This window comes from Ictalurus furcatus, chromosome 28 (genome assembly GCF_023375685.1).
Source record: "Ictalurus furcatus strain D&B chromosome 28, Billie_1.0, whole genome shotgun sequence".
Classification (NCBI taxonomy): Eukaryota; Metazoa; Chordata; class Actinopteri; order Siluriformes; family Ictaluridae; genus Ictalurus; species Ictalurus furcatus.
In genome coordinates, this window is record NC_071282.1 from 18,401,661 (window position 1) to 18,425,660 (window position 24,000).

The following is a 24,000-nucleotide window of genomic DNA, read 5'->3' on the forward strand; positions in this document are numbered from 1 at the left end:
CCATGATTCCCCCGTTCGCTCTGTGGCGATGTATTGAACGTCGTGTCCCGCGTGGTCCGCCGGGAGCGAACGTTAGGGCTGGGAGAAGCCGACAGGATGCATCAAATTAGCGCTTTTAAGAAGCTTATCTCAGGACGGTCGTCTCTAGGGAGCCGCTGCAAATGCCGGCGTGCTTCTGAGTCACAGTCGTCGAGTCACCGAGTGTCGAGTGCGGTATTTTTGTCTTGTTTCGGTGGAGGTAAAGGTCACGACAGGAAGTGCACACACAGAACAGCGAATGTCATGTTGGGTATCGAGGGGATTCAAGTGACCTCGAGATTGTGGAGAAAATAAGCACTCGGTTCCTGTATATCTGACATCCACTTCCTGTTTTATCCGTGCAACACTGTATAGGGAAGGGGGTGGAGTTTAATCATGCTAAGACTATACTGTATCTTATCTTACCTTAATAGTAACAGGTCTTTGGCTAACATTTCTAATCTCAGTCAGCTCCGCTACTCTAGCATGACATGGATTTGAGTCGACTGAACATGCGCCAACACTGATATATTACATTTCCGACGACGCACGGTCAGGAATAACGAGCTCCACCAATCCAGTACAAGTTCCCGCCCACAAATGAGCACCATCTTGACCAATCATACAGGCTTTAAAATGAAGATAGGGCTAGGTTTCATTATCATGATCGATCGCTCATCGGTTAAAGCTCTTGTCGAAGCTCCCGTGTATAAAATATTCTCCAGACGGATCTGTTCACGACGTAATGTTCGTGTGTGTGTGTGTTTTTTTTTTTTTTTTAAACAAAATGTTGGCTTTTTTTTTTTTATCTCATATTTGACCTTTATATTTCAAACACAGCAGATCCGTCAGTCGCGCAGAATATCGGCGCTTCCGTTCCAACGATTTCGACAAATCGGGTGCGTGTCCGAATCCTAATCCGCTCCGCGACAACAGACGGAAATGAAAAGCGCGTCTCGGCGGCGCGAGCTTTGAGAGTGTGTCTGTGTGTGTGAACAGAGAGATAGGGAATAGGACAGCGACGATAACTGTGTCTAAAGAAAAGCTTAGTTATATACTTACTAACCTTATTTAAACGCTTTGTAGTTCTTCCTCGGTGGTATTTATAATATAAATACTTGCTGCAACAAAATAATAAAAATAAACCCTCGACCTGTTTTACACACCAGTGAAAAATGGCCATGTCTCTTAATTGAAGACGTCTCTGTAACAGCATACAGCATGTACAGCATACAGCATGTCCCATTACTGTTCTAAGTAGACGTTTTAGTGCACTACTATGCCAGTTTGGGACGATACACTTCGCTCTGTCGTTGAAAAAAGCGCCGTTGAAAAAAAAAAAAATATATATATATATATATATCTCAGGAAAACCTACACACCTGCTCATTTGAGCAATTATCCAATCAGCCAATCGTGTGGCGGCAGCACAATGTGTAAAATCATGAAGATTCGGGTCAAGAGCTTTCAGTTAATGTTCACATCAAAACGGAAACACCTCACCGATGAGAGAGGTCAGCGGAGAACAGTCAGGAATACATCTAATACAAAAACAACATCACAACAGGTTGCGCCATCTTGAAATACCAGCACCCGAGAGCATCCTAGCTCGCGCCGTGTCGCGTAGCTTCATTCAAGACCGAGCTGCTCCCTTCTGCTCCTTGACCTTCCGAAGTCATGGCTCAGCAGTCTACTATGCCGCGCGGATCATTAAATCCCCGTACCGACCTCGGCCCAATCAGCCGAGCCCACAATCGATGAGCGATTTTCAAAACAAACCAATTCACTAATGGGCTGACGTATTGTTTCCATTTAGTCTCGCAGAGAATTTATCGTCATCCACACGGAGATCGATGGAGAAGTAAAAGACCTCTGCAGCGCTTTTGGACCTTTTGTGTCCTGCTCCTACCTTAAGACGACGAGGTTTGTCACCAAGCCAAAAAGTAATTAATGCGACCCGAACGACCGAACAGGACCGATGGCTCGGATGGTCGAGGTGTTGCCGTGGGTAATTCGTATAAATTAGGTACAGCCGGACGGCAGAGAATCAAATTAAACAAAAGGTCATTTATCCCTAATCAATTTTACCCCATTTTATTTATTTATTTATTCATTTATTGATTTATTTGTTGCCATTTTTAAGCGAGTGTCTTCTTAGACAATACACTACACATCCAATTTTATCGTTAAACGGTGGAGTCGATTTTGAACAAGTCGCCTCTTTGAGCTTTTTTTCTTTTAAATAAAAAATTCTGTTTTGAAGGTCATTAATGGACTCATTGAAGGATGATATACTGGTCTTTTAGCACATAAAACTCAGAACTTCTTCTCACTAAACCTACATCAAGCATCTCCGATTAATATATTTTTAAAATGCTGCTTAAAAAAATTACTTTTTGTAGATTGCTTTTTATTATTATTAGTAGTAGTAGTAGTAGTAGTAGTAGTATTTGCTTAATTACTATTTAATTTCAAGTATTTACTTTGTTTTAAATTGTAAAAACAATTTAATATTTCACTGTATTTATTTCATTTAAATGACAAATCACTGCTCATTTTATCCGCTTTTTATTGTATTTTTTTTAAAAAAAAAATCATTAATTTTACCAGCACATTTGCTGTATTAGGAAGAACAATAAGGAGACGACAAAGAAGAAGGAGAAGAAGAACAATAACAATAACAAGAAATAGAAGAAAAACAACAACAAGAAATAGAAGAAGCTCAAGGAGGAGAAGAAGAAGAAGAACAATAAGAAGAAGACAAAGAAGAAGGAGAAGAAGAACAATAACAATAACAAGAAATAGAAGAAGAAGAACAACAAGAAATAGAAGAAGTTCAAGGAGGAGAAGAAGAAGAAGAAGAAGAAGAAGAAGAAATAGAAGAAGAAGAAGAAGAAGAAGAACAACAACAACAACAACAAATAGAAGAAGAAGAAGTTCAAGGAGGAGGAGAAGAAGAAGAAGAAGAAGAAATAGAAGAAGAAGAAGAAGAACAACAACAACAACAACAACAACAACAACAAATAGAAGAAGAAGGAGAAGGAGAACAACAACAACAACAACAACAACAACAACAACAACAAATAGAAGAAGAAGGAGAAGGAGAACAAGAGCAAGAAGAAGAAGAAGAAGAAGAAGAAGAAGAGAATTTAGAGCACGAAGCCCATAATATGTACTGTGGTGGCCTTTTTTTTTTCTTTTCTTTTCTTTTTAATTGTATTCACTGTCTAATAGAGATTGGGATTAAAGCGCTCCTAATATTTACACACTTGAGGTAATACGGGATTATACGTTACAATATAAAATGATAAACCGCAGTAAAACGTTGTTGTTGCTCCTTGTTATTGATGTCCCTCGTGTGATTCTGATCCGTTTTCCTGATGTATTCTATTAAACAGAACTTTATTCAAATGACTGGTTTGTTTTGAACAGTGGAGGAACCCTTGGGTAAAGCGTCCGGTGTTTGATGGACGCTCGATCTCATGACTGTCATAATCGCTTGGCTTTTATTCTCTCTCTCATTTCCATCAAGCCAGGGAAATTATCAAGGCAAACTAAAGACTGACAGCACCGACTGAAGCCACGCTTCTTCTGTAGCTTTTCCACGGACGCAGATCTTCTTCACGTCTCTCTGTAGTACCCGTGTTGGAAAACCGATATACTAATGGATTCATTATTCCGAGGGTTTTTCACACCACACGTCCACTTTTTTGATATGTGGAACATGTTGTTTTTATTATTATTATTATTATTTCAGCCTTGAGCTACATAAGAAGTAAATGGTTCCTCAAAGGTTCCTTATGGAGTCTTTAGGTTGCTGTCAGTTCCAGCATTCTGAAAGGTGTTCTACCTGAAAGCTTTTTTTTTTTTTTTTTTTGAAAGGGAAGACTGGAGCAAAACATGGTTCCTCAACGGTTCCTCGAGGGTTCCTGAAGTGCCTAAGAGTTCTAGATTTCTGAAAGGAGTTCTACTTGAAACCTTTTTGTGAAAATGGAAACTAGAAAAGTAAGAAATTTTGCATATACCTTAAAAAAAACACAGTAAATCTAGAACCTTTAAGAGTACTTTAGGTGCATCCTTCTTGAGATTCCACTAAATGTTTAACACAGACCCCTACAACACAGTATTTTGATACTGGAAAGGCTTCCAAAAAGAAGAACCTCTTTATGAAGATAAAACTATCCGAAACATCTTGTTTAATTCATTAAAGCACAACATGTGATGACTTTTTTATCCATTTATGGTTACATTTAAAGCAGTTACTTCCTGTTCTCACCTAATAAACCTCTCCTAATGGTGGAAAACTTCGCCATTTCAACGATGACCAGCATTTTTTAAAAATCCGTTTCTGTGGAACGTCCGCTGTACACGTCCCTGTGAATGAGCCGTCACTATAGAAACGAAAACGTATTAAGACGAGCGCTTTGATACGAACACGCTCTTAGTAGCAAAGTGAACGATACCTTCTGACCGATCGGAATCGCGCGTTTGCCGATTTACAGATTTACGGCATGGCTGTGGGTTAGGAAACACACTAAACGTTGCTAAGCTGTAAAATAGTTAGCATGGTTTGGTAAATTATTTTGCAGTTCGTTGGGAGGAAAATGTTCTCAGCGTCTCTGGAGCGGAAAGGGTTAAGGGCCTTGCTCAAGGGCCCAACGGTAGCAGGTCGGCAGTGCTGGGGCTTTAACCCCCGACCTTCCAATCAGTAACCCAGAGCCTTAACCGCTAAGCCACTACTGCCCGTGATGCCTGGTTAAAGCGAGCTAGTGGGCCATAGTTCGGCGATCCTTGCCCTAGATTTGTAGACGAGTCCTCTGAAAAACTTCGTAATAAGACGCCACTTGCTTTCATCCTCAACACAAGCCGTTTTAAATTCGTAACCCGGTTTGCGGCACCATGCTATGCATCATACTGCTGGCCTAGAAACAAATGTTTGCTCAGCATTTTTACATTATTTAGTACGTGCTAGTACTGAGCCTTTGGCTTTCAGGCGCATTTGTTGTTGCCGCCTGCCTTACACACACACACACACACACACACACACACACGCAGTCAATGTTGATGGAGGAAGCGGAGCAGATGCATGCGTCTCAGGAGACAGGACCTGTGGCACCCCGAGGAGCGGAGTTTCCATCCCACGGCTGCTGCTGCTTCATTATGTGCCCGTGTTACTCTCCTCTCCTGAAAAGCAGCACTGACCTCATTTCCTCCCCGTCGTTCTGTTCATCCACCACTTCCTGTCTCTTCCAAGTGTCTCCAAACCAAAACGTCTGACTCTCGATCGCAGGACTCGGATGAAGAGACGATCCATACTGACGTGTGATTTTGCATGACGGAGCAGGAGATGATGGGAAACAGCGGGGTTCCATAAATCTCAGAGATCCGCAGGGACAGGAAGCAGATGGCCGTATAAGCCCGTGCGCCGCTCTCGGTTGCTCGTAGACGAAGCGTTGCGAAAGACTCAACACACTTGTACACCCCACATTTACACACTTACTGCTGCGTGGTGAAATGTGCAGAGATTGCGGGGATGTTTTCATTCGAGTTGGACGCGTCACACCGTCGGATTTGCCAAAGTAAACGTCTGGATGCCTGTATGTAGGACAAAAACAAGACTAGCGCTCTACTTTGAATTCTAGCACTGACATGAAAGACCACCAGCTCTTAAAGAGACAGTCAAGACAAAAGATGACATTTACACACCTTTAATTCGTATGTACGGCAGTTCTGCTGCTTTCACATTGGAGTCAAATTGGAGTGCTTTTTGCGTTGGGAAAAATGCAGCTCGTGCAATGTGCACACCGTAACCATAGCGACACTCCAATTTCCTAGCTCGTGTCGGCCAACTAACTAGCCCGGCTTGCGCTGATCACATAAAACGCCTGCTAAAAAAAAAAAATAATAGAACCCATCGCAAAAAAATTCTAATGGTTTCCACTACAGATACTATTACAAACCATCAGCTAACCATTAAAACCATTACCATTACTGGTCCTTAGTGGTATACACTAGATATAACATAAAACCAGTAGAAGTCAACAAAATTACCAGTAGAGACCCACAGGGGCCATTACAGTTTCCATTAAAACCAATACAATTCCCATTATAAAACCATTACAAATTCTAAAATGGTTTCTATTGGGTTTTTTTTCAGCAGGGAAGTTTTAACATAGCTTTAAGTTATAGCTATAAACATACACCTGCCTGCTAGCAGTGCAACATCGACCGTAAACAAACTCCTCGTTGCGTTTCAGCTTTTCTTCATGTACTATTTCTTATAGAATTTACACAATATCCAGCCATTAATCTTTACGTGACTGTAAAAAAAAAAAAAAAAAAAAACGTTGATTAGCGCTTAACACTGAAGTTCTAACACAACAAACGTCTTCACTACGAGTGCAACTGAACCTTTGACCCTCTTCCGAGTCAGACTGATGCTGTACCGATGGTTCCTTGTGAATCGACGAATAATAAAAAGGAAAAAAAAACTGCTGCGACTGTGATGAAATCAGAGCTTTGTGATGAAATCGGAGCGTGTTATTTCTTCCTCGTTCTCATTGCACCATCCCGCGATACCCCTGGGCGCTTCAGAGAGCTGGACGGGTTTCGGCGCGGTGATTACGCCGGTGTCCACGACTCCCCTGGATAATGATCATCATCTCCACCTCCATCGGGGACACAAATAATTAACAGTTCGCCTTTGCTTTTGAGCAGATAGAAGTAGCGATGCCAAAATCTCGAGGGCGGGAAACTCGCCGCTTTCTCAAGGCCAGTGTGAAACAGGAGCGTTAAGCGACGAGGATATATCTTTCCTTCTGAGACTCTCAGAATATCTCGGGATCTCAGCACACGAGCAACGATCTGATCTCTCGCAGAACTGATCTCTCCATACTCAAGTCTCTTTTTACGACTACCCGTAGTACATTTCTGTAAGGAGATGTTTGTTTAACATTTATGGAAGGAGTCTACAGTGTTAACTTTACACTTTGCGGCATCTTCAGGACAGACGAGTTTACAGTACGCGTCACGGTCTCTCAGTAACATGAGATTACCTTCCAGATCGAGAAAGAAGAGAGGCCGGGGAGGGGACAACTGTTTAGAGCTGCTATAACGTAAGTGAAAACAGGAACTAATTTTTTTTTCATGGAAAATCAAAAAAAAAAAAAACAGGATGTGACATCATTTGCTTAATAAAATGTTTAATTTCCGGCAAATTGCTGTGGTAAAAGAGGAATAAAACTCTATATATATATAAATATAATGATAATAATGATATATTTGTGTGCTTGTTGATCAGGATAATTAGCTGCATCGCTGTAGGAACGAAAGTGGAGTAAAAACCACAGCCGCTCCAGCGAGGTTATATTTTTAGCAACGTCACGCTTCAGGCATTAGCATTACGTGGCATTGATGCTTTCGATTGTGCGCACATGCACACATTAATTACACTTTAACTCGTTAACATGTCAATACAGTTTCTATTAATGTGCTATTCTGCTGGCTGCTGGAGGAAGAGCGTGAAGAGGTGCAAAAACAAGCTGAAAACCAGGATTCATTAACATACGCGTATTAAGACACGAGCGGTGCTTCCAATTCATTCAGGATCTAAACCTGAGAGGAAATATTTGTACGCTTCACCCAGCCGCGGAGACGAAAACAAAAGGTCCCCCGTTGTGCAACTTTGGATCAGGAAGATTGTGGAGGTGTAAAATCCACGAGTTCAAACGCTACTGGCTGTTTGCTGGAGGTTGACTGCTACAAAAGCGAAGCAGCAGGATGTGCTCGTGTAGCTCAGCGCTAACATGAAGAGATGAACAGGAACCCCCTCGAATTTTAATTTCCCTCCCTGAAACACTTCCTGCCTGCTGTAAACACGTCCTTCAAAAGATAACACTCTCTTCACCTTACACACGGAAACAATGTTAGCATGAATAGCTAGCATACGTGTTCGCATCTTACAGAGTGACAGGCGATGTTAATGAAGCATTGTTTCATTATCCATTCATGCATCTATCTATTTATCTATCTATTTATTGTTCTATCTATTTTTGTTCTATCTATTTATTTATTTATTTATGTCTGTCTATCTGTCTGTCCATCTTTCTATCTATCTATCTGTCAGTCTGTATGTCTATCAATATAACTATCTATCAACTGTTCTTTCTATCTATCTATCTATCTATTGATTGATTTATTCATCCATTCATCTATTTATCTATGATCTAGCCATCTATCAATTGTTTTATTTATGTATCTGCCTATATTTATTTATTCATTTATTTATCAGTTCATCTATCTATCTATCTATCTATCTATCTTTTATTTATCTATATATAATCTGTCAATTGTTTTATTTATTTGTTTGTTTGTTTGTTTGTTTGTTTACCTGTCTATCTATCAATACAATTATCCATCAATTGTTCTATCTATCTATCTATCTATTTATTTATTTATATGTCTGTCCATCTTTCTATCTATCTATCTGTCAGTCTGTATGTCTACCAATATAATTATCTATCAACTGTTCTTTCTATCTATCTATCTATCTATCTATTTGTATGTCTGTCTATCTGTCTGTCCATCCATTTATCTGTCTGTCTGTCTGTCTGTCTGTCCATCCGTCCATCCATCTTTCTATCTATCTATCTGTCGGTCTGTCTGTCTGTCAATATAATTATCTATCAGTTGCTCTATCTATCTGTCTATCTATTTATATGTCTGTCTATCTGTCTGTCCATCCATTTATCTGTCTGTCTGTCTGTCTGTCCGTCTGTCCATCTTTCTATCTATCTATCTGTCGGTCTGTCTGTCTATCAATATAATTACCTATCAGTTGTTCTATCTATCTATCTGTCTATCTATCTGTCTATCTCTGTCCATCCATTTATCTGTCTGTCTGCCCGTCCGTCTATTGATCTATATATATATATATATATATATATATATATATTTACACATCTATAATGTATTCATTAATTTATTTGTTTGTTTGTTTATTCACCTTTCTTATTCTTTTTTTGTGCCAAAATGTGGGGTGAAGTCCAGAGACAACGCTATATTGCTTATATGCTACATACGTATGCTACTCCAAAATACTGGCGCCCATGAAAATGAACAAAAAAAAAAAAAGAAGAAGAAAAAGAAGAAGAAAATGAATGCAGGATAAATGAATATCCTATGCAGTGAGTTACATGCAAGTTCTTTATTTGGCTTTTTTCTCCCATTATTTCACATGTGGTTCATCAAGCACAGTATTTTCAGCTACTTCCATCCTTCTTTACCCAACAACCTTTTTATAGCAGTGCAGTGGGATTTAGACCTCGCTTCATCTCTACCTAAAGAGAGCGATGCGGCGGCGCTTTAGTCATTTATTCTGTTAAACTCTATCACCTCCTCATCTGTACACTCTGCAAAAACACATTAACTTCCATGCTCGTTACCTCATAGATCACTAACTAGCCACAGCGCCACTGTGTTGTATAGCTGCATTGCATTCTGGGACTAATCTGAGTCCAATGTTTGTAACTTCTCCACTACTTCTGGTGAAAATGGTGAATGAGAAAAAAAAAACAAACAAAAAAAAAACTTCTTGCTATTTTGTATTTAGGAGCCAAACTGGACGTATTTTCTCCTATTAAAGACCATGTAACAGCTCTACCAATAACAATGTCGTCCTGTGACGTCAGAGAGCTAATTTCTCAAGGAAACAACAAAAATACAGCACCAACCAACAAATCAGCAGATCACCAGAATCGCTAAACACATCACAAATATTTCACTATGAACATATTTAACACGGACTTTTCCTTGAAGTCTGTTTCATTCTAATGCTAAAGTACGACCATGAAAGCTGTGGCTGTCCCAAATCAATCAATATGGGAAATTTTACACCGTATACATACACTCGCGTTACATAACGCTTCTGAACTGTTGTACACGGAATGCTAATCTTTATTATAGCTGTTCGTGTGCTATGAAAGAAACAGCCAATCACGTAACAAGACACAAAATGTCTCCTGTAGTCAGTGTTCAGCAAAATATAAAACGTCTATCCCTACCCCGGCTACGAGGGAGGACTCGTCGCTAAATTATTCATGAAGCAAATATGCAAGCCGAGCCGCAACCGGATCAGCGCAGAGTCATAAACCTTTAGCGAAAGCAAACGATCCTGCACCACGACCTGTCGTTTTTTTTCCCCCCTCCTCATCCCAGCAATCAGAGAGTTATTTTAACGAGAGGTCCGTGTCTGCCCTCTGAGCCGGCTGGGACGTAATCCAGAGGAAGAGACCAAATTAGTTTTGTTATAGAGGGAAATCAAAAGCTGTAACTTAATACTCCGTCACACAACCAGTGTGTTCTGGAGTGTGTAGAGGTATGAGGAGCGAAGGACCGAGAGGAGGCTGTGTTTCCTGGGTGTTTATGTTTACCTGAGTTTACCATGACAAGATAATTGTAAACGACAGTGAAGCGCTTTTAGCGAAGAAAAGTGGGTGGGGCCAGGTGACACCGAAACATCATAACATTATGCAAATGAGACGTGGAGTAACGTTCCGATGCGAGGGAAGCACGGTGAGACTCTCGGCTCTTCGGATGGATGGATGGATAGATAGATAGATAGTGTTGAAAGCTAGTGCACAAGTCAATGTAATTATAATAAAAATCCTTTTAATTTTCTGGTAAATATTCAATATTGTATCTACATCGTTTATATGAATGGAGCAATTCCAGTACACTGAATTATGGCAACCATTTTTTAAATTCTTCTTCTTCTTATAATAATAATAATAATAATAATAATAATAATAATAATTATACGGTATGTTTCTAGACAGGCCTGAATATTTGCCCTGTTTGAAAGATCTTGGCTTGTTGACTCATTACTAGTGCGGCTCGACGTCGCCGATGGGATATTTGATAATCTACTTGCAGCAGGAGGTGTGTGTTTATGTGCACGGCTTAGCTGAAACAGCACTTCTTCCTTGTCGAACATGGCAGCGGTACACATTTCCTCCACGTTGCATCATTGACATGTTGGGCACGTGCTCAGCTTTGCAATATCGCACCTCTGGGGAAAGTTTCAGTCTACGCCCCTGCCATCCGTATGCAGGTTGTCATCAGAACCGGTATCAGAAACGGCGCCGTGCAAAAATGCCGGACGGAGAGTTTTAGACAATCGGCGCACCCCTCCTGTGCTGCTGGAGCGTCCAGGATGTTTGATGAAACAAAAGCGGGGGGCGGGGGAGGGGGGGGCAATTCACCGTGTTGCGCGGTATTAATGTTTCAAACATGGAGGTTTTAACTCTCCCGTTCAATTTTCCATCGAGTTGATTTGTTTGTTGATATGTGTGTGTTGCAGCCTAAATAGAGTCAGTGGAGGAAACAACAGCTTAGCTCTGAAAAATGCATAAGAGCGTTCCGGAAGGTAACGATTTATCTGAACACGGCTCCATTAAATCAGCTCGGATAGCTGAGCCAGGGAGTCGATCCCTCCATCAGCACAAGTGAGGAACCGGCGCTATTTTAGTTGGAGACTCCTTGCTGAGTGTGTGATGTTGTTGTGTTATTGCTTAATAAATGCACTGCCTTCGAGCAGCAGACTTATGGGACGTGCCAGAGTGAAGATGGATAGCAAAATGCTTATCAGAATTTTAACATAATGCTCTACACTAGAGGAGCCCGTGTCGGTCCCGCATGTTGAGCGGCCAGCTTTGTGTGGTGATTTATCGCGAGCTAACACAAGTCCTAGCACACTTCCTAAACTGCCAGTAAGTGTGAATACGTGTCCGTGGTGCCCTTGTCCTAAAGCCTGGCCCCGTCACACTACTGGTGTTTCACATAACCTAGCAACAGAGGCTTGCAGACAGTTGCTCAGTGGATGAGTATCGGATGTAGCCCAATAGCAAGAGATCTGATATCACTATCAAAAAAAAAATGGAGAAAATCATGGAACGGCTAATCGACTCATTCAAACGGATTAACTCCGGCAGTGCGATGTGTTAACATTGCCAAAACTGCCTTCATATGACTGGCAATACTCCGTACTTGAATTTCACAGGACGCTAGACGTATCAATTCTTCTGCTAAAAGTAGCACATCTAAACCACAACCTATAAAATGGCACTTGGCTCACGGACACTTGTTTATATCCTGCTTGTAAAGAGAACAAAAAAGACTCTGTGCATCATCGTTGGCTCCAGTAACGTTTTTATGAAAAGCTAAGTGAGCGTGTCTATCTCTCGTTTCGTAATATCCCGTAAATAATCAATCACGGCTAATCCCGATATAATAGTGTCTCGGTGTGTCAGACTTCCCCAGGGCTCGAGCTTAGTGCTGTGTAAAAAAATAAATAATAATAATAATAATAATAATAATAAAACAAAAACCCTCCTACATCACTTCCTGGTTTGGTGATGACAGCTCAGCGGTATTCCCTGGCTTGAAACCCAAGACTAACTCGTACTGAGACTCTCAGCAGCGTTCTGCACTTTCAGAGGCTCTCTATGCTTTTAGCTCACCATGCCACCCTTCTTCTTTTCTTCCTCCCTCCCTTACTCCGTCTCTCTCCCTTTACTGCCGCCCTCCATTTTCTGCTTCCCCTCCATCCCATCCCTCGAGCCATGAGGAAAGGGGCAAAAGGAGGGCCCTCTGCAATTTCTTTTCTCTAATAGGTACTTCCCAACCTCCTGCTCCATAGTCAGGGGAAGTGACAAGATTAAAGAATGGCTGGTCTCTTTTTCAAAGGCAGGGGGCGAGACACAGGAAATAGCATTGGGTAATTACGGGTAAATCGAGCACACACTGCTACGGCAGAACCTCTACTAGGCTCGACGTCACTTTCTTTCTCTCTCTTTCTCCGTGGAGTGGTTTTGCTTTTAACTCTCTCCCTCTTTATTTTTCTCCTCTACTCCGACCGGCGTTGTGGTTTGAAACGCAGGACCCGCTATGGGACTTTTCTGAAGCCTCCGTCCTCTCCGCTTTGAAGCCTCTCGATACACTGCGGTAAAAAGTCACTGACGCTGAGCACGATGGTCCGAGATCAAAGGCTCGTTCATTCGGAGCGGAAATATTAGCCAGCCCTTGACTTTGAGGTCAACTCAAAGTATATATACACACGTATGTATAGTGATACAAAGTGGCTCTCCAAGTGCAAAGCACAGAGGGGTTTTTTTTTTTTTTTATGAATTGATCAGGTACCACCAGTGATTACGAAGGAGCCATTTCTTCGTGGACGAAAAGCACGCTCGATATTCTTTTCTGCTTTCATCACTCAAGTGTTTGGGCTCCGTGATTTACCCGAACGTCACTCGAAGCAGAAATGTAGATCTGATCCAGGATCAACCCTATCACTTGGGGGATGCAGGAGGGGAGGTGAGAAGGGGTGAGATCTTGAGCGCTGGTGGTTGTTTCTGTGGAGAGGCTCCTTGAGGATACGGCATTATGCTGAGTCACGCTTGTGCCGTCCACTACATTAAGCATTCTTCATCCAGCCCACCACCTCCAACCCTGCTGTCGGAAAAATAACACTGCCGAGAGCTCTCCCAACGAGGACTTCTAATAAGACGATGCGTCTCGACCCTGATCATAACGAGCCATTTAATATTCATGCGCCAGCCTGCCTGGATTAAGCCAATTATCAAAGCTGAATTTGTTTGCCTGATCTGGAAAAAAAAAAAAAAAAAAAAAAACAAGGATGAACATTACCAGGAGCTAAAAAGCATGCCTTCTCGTCTGTTGTATGTTTCTGGCTGATCAATAGAGCCATGGCTGCACAGCTTTGAACATCAAGGAGGAGGAACAAGGTACATAAGCCCCCCCTTTAAGCCCACATTCGCGGCACACTTGAGCTAGGCCTTCCGGCTCAAGCTTCCTCAGTAGTACTTATCGAGGGGGATGAGATCACCTTTGTCAAGGGACCGGTCGTTTGCCTTTTATCTCGCTTTTCATTCTGGGGAGTAGATGGAAGGAAAAATGAAGCTGAAGCTGAATGAAAAAACAAAAACAAACAAACAAACAAACAAACAAAAAAACCCACTCCAGTGAGGAATGACTTCTTTTCAAATGTAACTAGGGAAATTCAGTCCGGCGCAAGGACACGTGTGGAATTTGTGAACGCAGGCTTTCATTTGTCAGCCGGCTGGCAGGTGCTGGATGGTTTTCTCGCGGAGGAGTGGGTACGAGGTTGGAAAGTGACTGAGCCAGCTGGCAGGAACACCCGCCCCCTCCCTCCCTTCTTCCCACACCTACAGGTTGCCTTTGTTTATTAATAATCCTAGCACCCTCGTACGGTGGCGGACCAGCTGGTGGGCCATTGTACCATCGATCATGGGGACCGGTTCCTCCAATTTGTCATCAGTGTTTTTAAAAAACACGGAACAAATATGGGTCTGTGATCCCCTGGAAGCCTTTCATTCAAGCCTTTCGATTCTTTCAATTACACAACTAGATGAATTATTGAGGTTAATCACTGCAAATGACCACAGCAGTTAATAATTTATGGATATCAGACAGAACGGTGGCCAAGTATTCAGTAACACTCGTCTCCGTCTCTGTAGACCTGCATTCGTTCGCCACTGCCAAGTGCATTGTAATCAAAACTATTTTCTTCCACAGCTTTTTTTTTTTCCCCCCGCACTTACACAAAGTTGTTGGTCTGATTGGCTGTCAGGGGAGCGTGCTCAGTGAGTTTTGTGAGCTCTGAGTCAGTAGCCTTATCTCCCTAAGCTTGAAGGTCAACGTGGGATCAGGTGCAGAGATGAAGGCTGGGGAAACAGCTGAAATGAGGACCGATGATCTGCGGGAAGTCAGATTAGCAAATCTTGCTTGAGAAATGCCAAAATGTTGGTGCGAGTTATACAAGTTTATTTTTGTTGCTTTCATTTGGACGCCGATGTGCCACAGAGTCAAATCATCTCATCAGGACTCATCATCATAACTACGAACGTGTTATTGCCTCATAGAAAATGCATTTAATCCATCGCTTAATCGAATACCATTCTCAGAGGCGTTTCTCAAACAAACCATCGGTTCATTCGCATGGAAGTGTTTTTGCGTAACGCCGAAAACGAACTTCACCACACTAGAAAAGCCTCCGGTCTGACTCATTCCGGAAAGAATTCAAATATGGGACGGATTATCCGAGAACAAAACGAGCAAAGATCAAAAATAATAAACGCCACGGCCTCTAAGACTTAATGGCGGCTTTTCATTAATATTTTTAATTGCCTTCCATTTCCCGAGGCCACTCGAACCACAACGTGATCTTGTCCGCGATGGCTACCGCCAAATTGTATTGTTTATTACTTCAGTAATTGCTTTTGTCCAGTTATATCACCTCTCTCTCTCTCTCTCTCTCGTTCGTCCTGTCTTCTTCTCAGCATTCGAACCGGCAGTTAATAGAGTGGCGAAGTTTAAAAGTTCTGATACGTCTCAGCCAAGAAGCATTTAAAGAAGTACTATTAATTCTCAGTTACCATAGCGCGTCTAAACGAAATAGAAATAAAATAAAAAAACCCCGAAAGACGTACCGTGTGTGTCTACGCATCTATTGGGTCAATTCATAAAACCCAGTACCTCATCACCACATCCCATTAAGTGCCTAAGTGCCTTAACCACAACATAAATCCCTCGGCAATGATCTGCTCTTAAGCCCTGCGTGAGCTTTTAGCATCTTTTCACTAATAATTTCCTGCTCCTCAGCTGCCATCGTCATGTCGGAGTTTTCAGCCTCTGCAAAACCTCCCCGAGGAAGGCTGCGTCATGTTTAGCTCATGGAGGATTGATTCAGTTGTCTTAATTAATTTTGCAAGCGTTCAGGATGATTCATTTACCATTTGATCCCGTGACATCCATCCCGGCTCCTCGGTTCGGCAGGAAGACTTTTTTTTTTTCCTTCTTTTTTGTCTTTCCTGCTGACTCGTGCGAATCTCGAATTGCAGTCTTCAGAATCGGAGAGAGAGGATGGGACACGAAGTAAAAATAGCATTCGGCTCACTTCTGTGTTACCTCCCGGGCTTCCTGGAGTATTGAATAAATCCCAAGGCTTGAGTTTTTTGACATGCTAAGCAGAGTTATGAGACTGCAGACCGGGGATGTGTAAGACTATCTGCTTGAGGTCTTGGGGCGATCAAAAGAACGTGAAATATATGTGACTCTAGGCGGGAGAAGAGGGGATTTTTGGTTGGATGAAGATATGTCAACGTAGAAAAGTGGCTCAAAGGCATGAAAGGATGAAACTAGGAATGGGGCAGTATTTACCTTTATGGATTAGGATACTCACCTGGAGGAGCAGGTTTGTTTTTTTGTTTTTCCATTTCATGGGAATTTTTAGGATCACCTTCTTCAGTTCTGCCAAAACACGGAATAATGGGAAAGTGGTTCTAATAACGAACAGACATAGTGGACTCGTACAAGATGCACGACATACCTACGACAGATCTCCTCCCACACTCGGAACCTCGGTACATTCCTTCCTCATTTACCATTACATCACATGAACGCCTTAAGCTCTGCGCCAAGCCCCCTAATGATGCTCACCAATCACCTTCCATTTAGGAGCTCATTGGAACAGATCAGCTGGAACGCCGACATTCACAACAGCCGTACTCATTAATCTGCCATGCACGTTTATAGAAGAAAAAAAAAAAAAAAAAAAACCTCCACCATAAACCCCGGCGCAAACAGGCGAACCACACAGGACACACGAAGGCGCCATTTCCACGGGACGCCAAGTCCTCCAGCTGCAGCCACAATCCCTTTCACAAACCCGCTGCCTCCTGCCAATGCAAGACAGTGCTTATTATTCGCTCTGCCAAAGCAGGCTGCTTGTTGATATTCAGGACCAGGCCTGGCGCCGAGAGATGAACCTCGGAGAAGATGGTGTTCTCCGGGCCGTTACCTCCAAATGGACCCACTTCTTCATGCAGGTTTGTGGCAACAGCAGGTAGCAGTCAATCCATCACTCAGATGCAGCATGGCTAGCCAGAGAACATTAAGCCGTCCCACACACACGCACGCACACACACACACACAGACACACTTTGTCTTTCTCTCACTTTTTTTTCAGGGGTCGTTTGTATGGACTCGAGACACAGAGAGGCAGGTGTTCGCCTAAAGCCAAGACTGGCATTTTCTCCCAGCACTCAGCATGACTGTAAAGCTGAAACGCCGGGTGTGAAACACAAATTAAGTCGAAATGTCCTCCAATTTCAACCCACATCACCGATAATTAACCTTTTCAACCTGTGCTGGACTCGAGATGCCGGATCAGCGGTGGTAACAATCAGTAACAACAAACGGAAAACCTTGTGCAATCATTTCAAAGATTCATCCGTAATTTACATTTATGACCATGAATAAATAATAATACCCCCTGTCTGTCTGTCTGTCTCTCTCTCTCTCTCTCTCTCTCTCTCTCTCTCTCTGGCGCAGGCCCTTACCAGAATCGCACTCGGCCATTTGTATTTTTTGGGACGCATCCATCATAATCACTCAATTACTGAGCCTTCAAAGTCAAATGTGACATCGGAGGCAAAAAGTGCGACAGCGCCCCCCGCCGGTCATCATCGGGGACGCGCATGCACGCTCTATAATGTGCAAGAGCTGAGCTGTGCAATATGTAGGATTTCGCTACTTGTGCTACAGTATTGTGCTTATAATGTGTGATGTGCGTGCGAGTGCACACGCCTGTAGCATGTTCTACACGCACGAATGCACGGCTGTAAGTATTGCACGTGCTATCAGGCGCAGCCTGGAAATGTCTTTTGAAAGGTGTCGCACGTGCAAATCGCTCTAGTGTTACACACGTCGATGCAAACGAGTTTGCAATGCTTCTGGAGAAACGCGCGCGAGAGCAAGGAGTGAGAGAGAAGATTTCAACAAATAAATACATAAATAAATAAATAAATAAATAACGATAGCGTGCATGCTTGACATGCTGGGTGTACCGACTAGAATGTTAATGCATTTGCACTGATGCATTAGTGTAGGCTATATTTTCTTTCTTTCTTACTCACTTTCTTTTTGGCGTATGAAAAAAAAAAAAAAAAATTCTCGTGCAACTTCCCGTCCCTGATCTCATGCACGTACATTTTTGCTTGTCATAATTACATGCACGGGCACAAAAAGCTACTTAATGCAAGTTTGGGGCTTGTTCTTTCTGCTTCTTCTTCTTCTATTTTAATGCAAATGCTTTTGCGTCGCACACCGGAGCGCGTGTATGGCACGAGATGCTGTTATTGCATTTTATATTGTGGTGGATGCTGTTTTGATCTTATGAACGCGAGAAACGCGGTACGTGGACGGAAAACATAGCGCGCGCGCTCGCTCTCTCGCTCTCTCTCTCTGCAGTTTTAATCGCTTGTTTGGAGCGCGCGCTGACGCACGCACGCACGCACACACACACGCATATATTCGAACTGCGGGCTAAAAACAAATCCATGCACCACTACGAGCCTATCATGCATGCAAACTATCAGAAAGCTTTCGAAATAAAATGAAATGGTTTTGCAAATCTGAAGAACGGAAAGAGGGGAAAAAAAGCTGCTGATGGTCAGTGAGTGTAAGGACACATTGCAGGGGCTGTTGGTGCATCGTCTTTACAGCCTAACTAATACACAACTGCAATGCAACCGATGCAAAGGGCATGTACGCACGCGCGCGCACGCACACACACACACACACACACACACATCCAGGTATGTGTGCAGGTGCATGCACTTACCTAAATCTGCTTCTCTCCTGTGATGAAGAACGGCGCTCCAGGACGACGATTTAATGCGTCCGTGCGAAAGTTGCGCTCAGAGATCCCTGTGCTCGGCTCATGCTGGTGGAGGGCAGAGGAGAGAGCGACTCTTCTCATGCTCAAGAAGGAGAAACGCACAGCGAGGTGATGGGAGATGCCAGAGATACGGATGTACGGACACAGATGGAAACTGGAAAATATCCGAGAGAGAAGAGCGGAGAAAAAGAAGTAGAGGAAGAAGAAGAAGGAGGAGGAGGAGGAGGAGGAGGAGAGACGGCCGGTGCATTCAGTGAGAGCAAGCGCAAGGAACTGAAGAGAAACGGACTGGAGAGGAGAGGAGGGAGATGGAGGACAGTGAGGGGAGGGACTGGGCTACATCAGGCTGAGAGAGAGGGAGGGAGAGAGAGAGAGAGAGAGATGGAGAGAGGGAGGGGGTGAGGAGAGAGAGAGAGAGTGGATGGGAGGTGAGAAAGTGACGGAGGTTGACTAAGTGATGGAGGGAGAAAGATTTAGGAAAGGAAAGAAAGAGAGAGAGTGAGAGAGACACAATTATTAAACATGACATATGCTGTTTGTATAGCACCGCTCTCTGGTTTTACTGGTGAGATTAAATTCAGCACAAATTGAGTTGTCGTAGTTCTCGCCGCACAGACGCTCAGGGAAATATGAGAACGCAACACGGTCAGTGGGAAACCCAAGCTCGCCGTAGAGGAGTCATGCTTCCCATTCAACTCATGTCAGACTGACAACCAGTCATTAAAGAATAAAGCCAGGATCATTTAGACGTCCATCAGAAAATGCATTGCTGATGATCCTGATGCACTTCCTGTCAGACTTCTTCATCCTGGAGCCATTTTTTTTTTTTTTTTAATTCATAGGAAATTTTTAATAAATAAATAAATAAAAACACATACTCCTTAATGACGTTTCAAACACTTGGTGTGTAATCTGCGTCGTGGTAATGTGACTGATATACGGTACGCTCCACTGACATTGGCACTCTTGGTAAGTATGAGCAAAGTTGCCTTTATTGTTGAACCTTTTGATCTTTTGTTTAAAAAAAATTTCACAAAAATACTCTGCTCTCGTGGATATCGAACACTTGCCAACACGTCACGTTTACGTTTATGGCATTCGGCGGACGCCTTTATCCTGAGCGACTTACAGAAGTGCTTTGGAGTCTCTATCAACAAATGCATCCCGATACTGGTTCGCTAGGTCACGGACTAAGAATACTATCAGTCTTAAAACACAGGTTTATCCAAAAAATAAATGCACACTAAGCACGGTGGCTTAGCGGTTAGCATGTTCACCTCACACCTCCAGGTCAAGGTCTTGCCATGGCCATCACAGTCCCGTGACATGAAATCCATGGAAAACCTGTGGGGTGAACTGAAGAGGAGAGTCCAGCAGCGTGGACCTCAAAATGTGAAGGATCTGGAGAGGTTCTGTATGGAGGAACGGTCTCAGATCCCTCGCCATGTATTCTCCAACCTCATCAGGCGTCATAGGAGAAGACTCAGAGCTGTTATCTTGGCAAAGGGAACTAGCACAAAGTATTGATTAAAAGGGTGCCAATAATTGTTGAACACCTATATTTAACAAAGATATTCGTGTGATGAACCTGTGCTGTGTTTGCAATTGTTTGAGATCCACCAGAGCAGAGTATTTCTGTGAATTTCTTTTAGCAAAAGATTCAACGATAAAGTCAATTTCTCACAGCGTTCTTTGCTCCCATTCACCAAGGGTGCCAATATTAGTGACACACATCGTCGGAGTCGCGATCTGGTAGACGGTAGGACAGTTTAGAATGTACCGGGAACACAGCAGGTATGTAAGCAGCACAAAATCGTTACACCACGTCCAAAACGTCACCTCGGAGTGGAAAATACTGAGAGAAAATGAAGATGCTAGCATATCTAGCTAATATATTCCTCACCTGATGCTAAGAAGCTCACAGTCGAAACCTTCACCGATGACGTTCTGACTTTTAAGAAAAGTAGGCGTGGTCACGAAGTCGTCCTCTCCTGGGAGTTTGTTTCTTTAATCCGCGTTAACCTAGCTGACTAGCGTGAGAACATGCATCATGTTAGCTGCTGCTTTTTAGCTTAGTCGATTCATTTAACGAATTCCCGGCGTCGAAAATCATGGGACGGGGTAGCACAGTGTAAGTTTTACTTGCCGTATGGTCTACTGACTCCGTCTATCATTACGTCACTAACACGTAATTCACCTTTCTGCTTTCGGGTCCATCACAACTGAATACATCAGTCTTCACTGAGAGAGCTCCAAAAGAGACTAGCGAGGCTGTTAGCATCCAGCCTTGACGAGTCTAACGTTAGCAAAATTTTGTTGTCTGATATCGACTTACCTTAAGAGTGTTTTTTTTTTTTTCTCCTGAATGATGAAACGTGCTGGGATCCTTTACCCACTCCAGAATCAGGACAGTGGTTCTGTGTGAGATAAATGAATAAATATACATATATATATATATATCAGTAAAATGCTAATTTTGTAGGTGTTCCTTCAGTTTAAGTGGAATCAGCAGTTTCATCAGTTTTGTCGAAGTACCATTTGTTCTCTTCCACAAGCACGATGAGTAATTCTAGCCATCTTTCATCTCAAGTTACATTGAAGTTGTGAAGTGAATCCAGATGGTGATTATGGTGACTGAACCTCTAGGATCAGCTTGTTGCCATATCTATCAGATTCCTTCAAATAAAAGCTACTGATCTATTCACAGGTTGACCGAAAAATGTCAGGCGGCTGTTTATAATAACAATTCGCGTTATTTGAATGCGATTTTGAATACACGACATTGGAAAATTGTTGGTCCTACACCAGTGTCCATTTACATGGACCCTAAACTTGGTCTGAATTCAGCTAGGACTAGTATCCATGTTAACGTGAACGGTTCTGTCCGCTCGGTTTAGGTCTGTACTCGACGCTTTCAGTTCAACACATTATTTTTCAGCACACCGAGCACTACTGCATAAAAAAAATAATCTAATATTTGGAGGGAAATTGGATTTAGTAATAATTCATCCCCAATACTGCAGTGATTCACTTACGTAAACGGATAATGGGAAAACTCTGGGTCAGCGAATAATCGAGTTGATTTCTAAATACATGATGAACACATCTTTTGCAAACCCAACAGGAAACCCTCGGTAAATGTAAAATTCAGTTCAGATTAACATGAAGGAAGAAAAGAAGCAGGCTTTATATGTCACATATACATTACAGCAAAAAAATAAATAAATAAAAAAATGTTCTTCACGTATCACAGCTTGTTAGGAAGTCGGGGTCGGAGAGCAGGGTCAGTTATGATACACCATCCCGAGAGCAGGGAGGGTTAAGAGCCTTGCTCAAGAGCCCATCAGTGGCAGCACTGGGGCTTGACCCCCTGACCTTCTGAGAAGGAACCCAGAGCCTTAACCACTGACCCACTACCGCCCTGTAAGCAGTTAAGCTTTATTTATTGGAAAATATTTCTCTGCGGGTTCGCAAACCTCCATGGTGTTTACTGCGTTTGCTTTTTGTCCTCCTGTCTATGCGGTTATGAAGATTAAGAAAACGGCAGCATTATAGTATAAACTATATATTACTCGGTGAAAACGAAGCTCTTCTTTATTGCGCAATCCGTCTAAGTCTTTAGCTGTATAATGATCACCCATATAACGTGCATGTACTCGCTCAGGGTGGCAGAATATACGTGATGTATTCTTCTGGGCTGCATTTTAACTCTGGTTCTATAGTGTGTGTGTGTTTCTGATCAATAACTCATTGAAGCTTTGCACAAGAGCCCTCTATATTCTTCTGAAATACTAAAGTAGTCGACCCAGTTTTCTCTTTTTCTCTTTGTTGCTCGTGATTGCTACCAAACTTCTCTGCCCTAATGAAAAAGTCACATTATATAAGAGAACTGTTTGCGCTTTACTTGGCTCATCCAAAGACTAGTTTAGAGTAATCAACACTTTCTCATAGGGATGTACCCAAATACGAATATATCGCTCAGTCCGTACAGGATCCCGCAGAGTTTTTAGATCGTTGCGGCCGAAAAACTGTAAGCTCCTCCGAATATCGCGGAGTTCGCTTGATTTTGCGTGAAATGAGCGCAAAATCATGAAATCATGGAGGGACTGATTATATATTATGAATACATCATTTAATTCGAAGGAAAAAAAAAAAACATTCTAGTTTAGGCCACACCCACTTTAGGATTAAAATCCGAATCTGGATACGAATATTAGAAGTGTCTATCAGCGCCATTCGGCGACTCTAGTTTTCAAACCAAGAACCATCACAGCTTCTCTAGCAGATCCTCCATCGTGCTTTATCCAGTCACATGTATTTTATGTCAACTATTTTATTTATGTTCTCTGGTCTGATCAGAGTTTGTAACTTTGACGGCTTTGATGCTCCCATCGTCAAATTCGAAACACGTCACATCTGTCGGGTCAGACGTGCTAATATGAAGCGCCGCCACGAAACAAGACCACTACAGTTATCTTATTTATAACCATAAACGGACAATTAATGGTTAAGCCATTAAAAGTTATCTGTTGTCATCATTTATTCATGCTAATTGTTTATCCAGAACTTTGACACGTTCCTAGTGTTATATAACCACTGTAGACCTTAAATGTGTATGTTCTGACCTATGAACAGCCCTCAATGCTATTTATCCGTCGTACATTTCCTCTCTAATCGATAGAACTGGTCGCGAGCCCAGAATCTTCTTTACTGCTATTAACAAACTCCTTCTTCTGCTGATCAATGGAAGGCTTTTTCCTCAGCATCTATAAAGCCACAACCAGCAGAATATTCCAGCGTTTCCCCACTGCCTCTCTTTCACTCGATTACAGCGAACCCCTCTTTAGATCCCCTGACAAATTCCTGCCAGCTTTTTCTTTCCTCTTTCAGAGCCGATCATTATTACAGAACTAATCTCTAAATCTGATGCGGCTTCCTCTCTGCTCAATTCCACGCTCACTTCACTCCGTGATGAGTGTTTCTACGTCACCACTGCTTCCATCTGTCCTTGCATTAGCAAGTCACCTGTTTCATCGTTTCCGCTCTAATAATCGTCACACCGATTCATAAGAGCCATCATCCTTTCCGAACTGAATTGTCAATTTCTCGTATATAAAAGTGTGTGTCTTGTTTTTTGCTGTTTGTACGTCCTAAATGAGCTCCCCCTCTCCGACTCTAAGGGTAAGAGTAGGGTTTTCACCGTG

At 42.5% G+C, this 24,000-nt stretch overlaps 1 protein-coding gene across 1 annotated transcript in view; it reads right to left on the reverse strand.

Annotated features, from left to right (window-relative positions):
- brinp1 (bone morphogenetic protein/retinoic acid inducible neural-specific 1) overlaps window positions 1–18,870 on the reverse strand; it is a 115,822-nt gene extending 96,952 nt beyond the window's left edge. The window contains exon 1 of the mRNA XM_053617699.1: window positions 18,740–18,870. The gene's annotated coding sequence lies outside the window, so the exon portion shown is untranslated. The remainder of the gene's footprint in view (window positions 1–18,739) is intronic.
- Window positions 18,871–24,000: the final 5,130 nt, after the last annotated feature.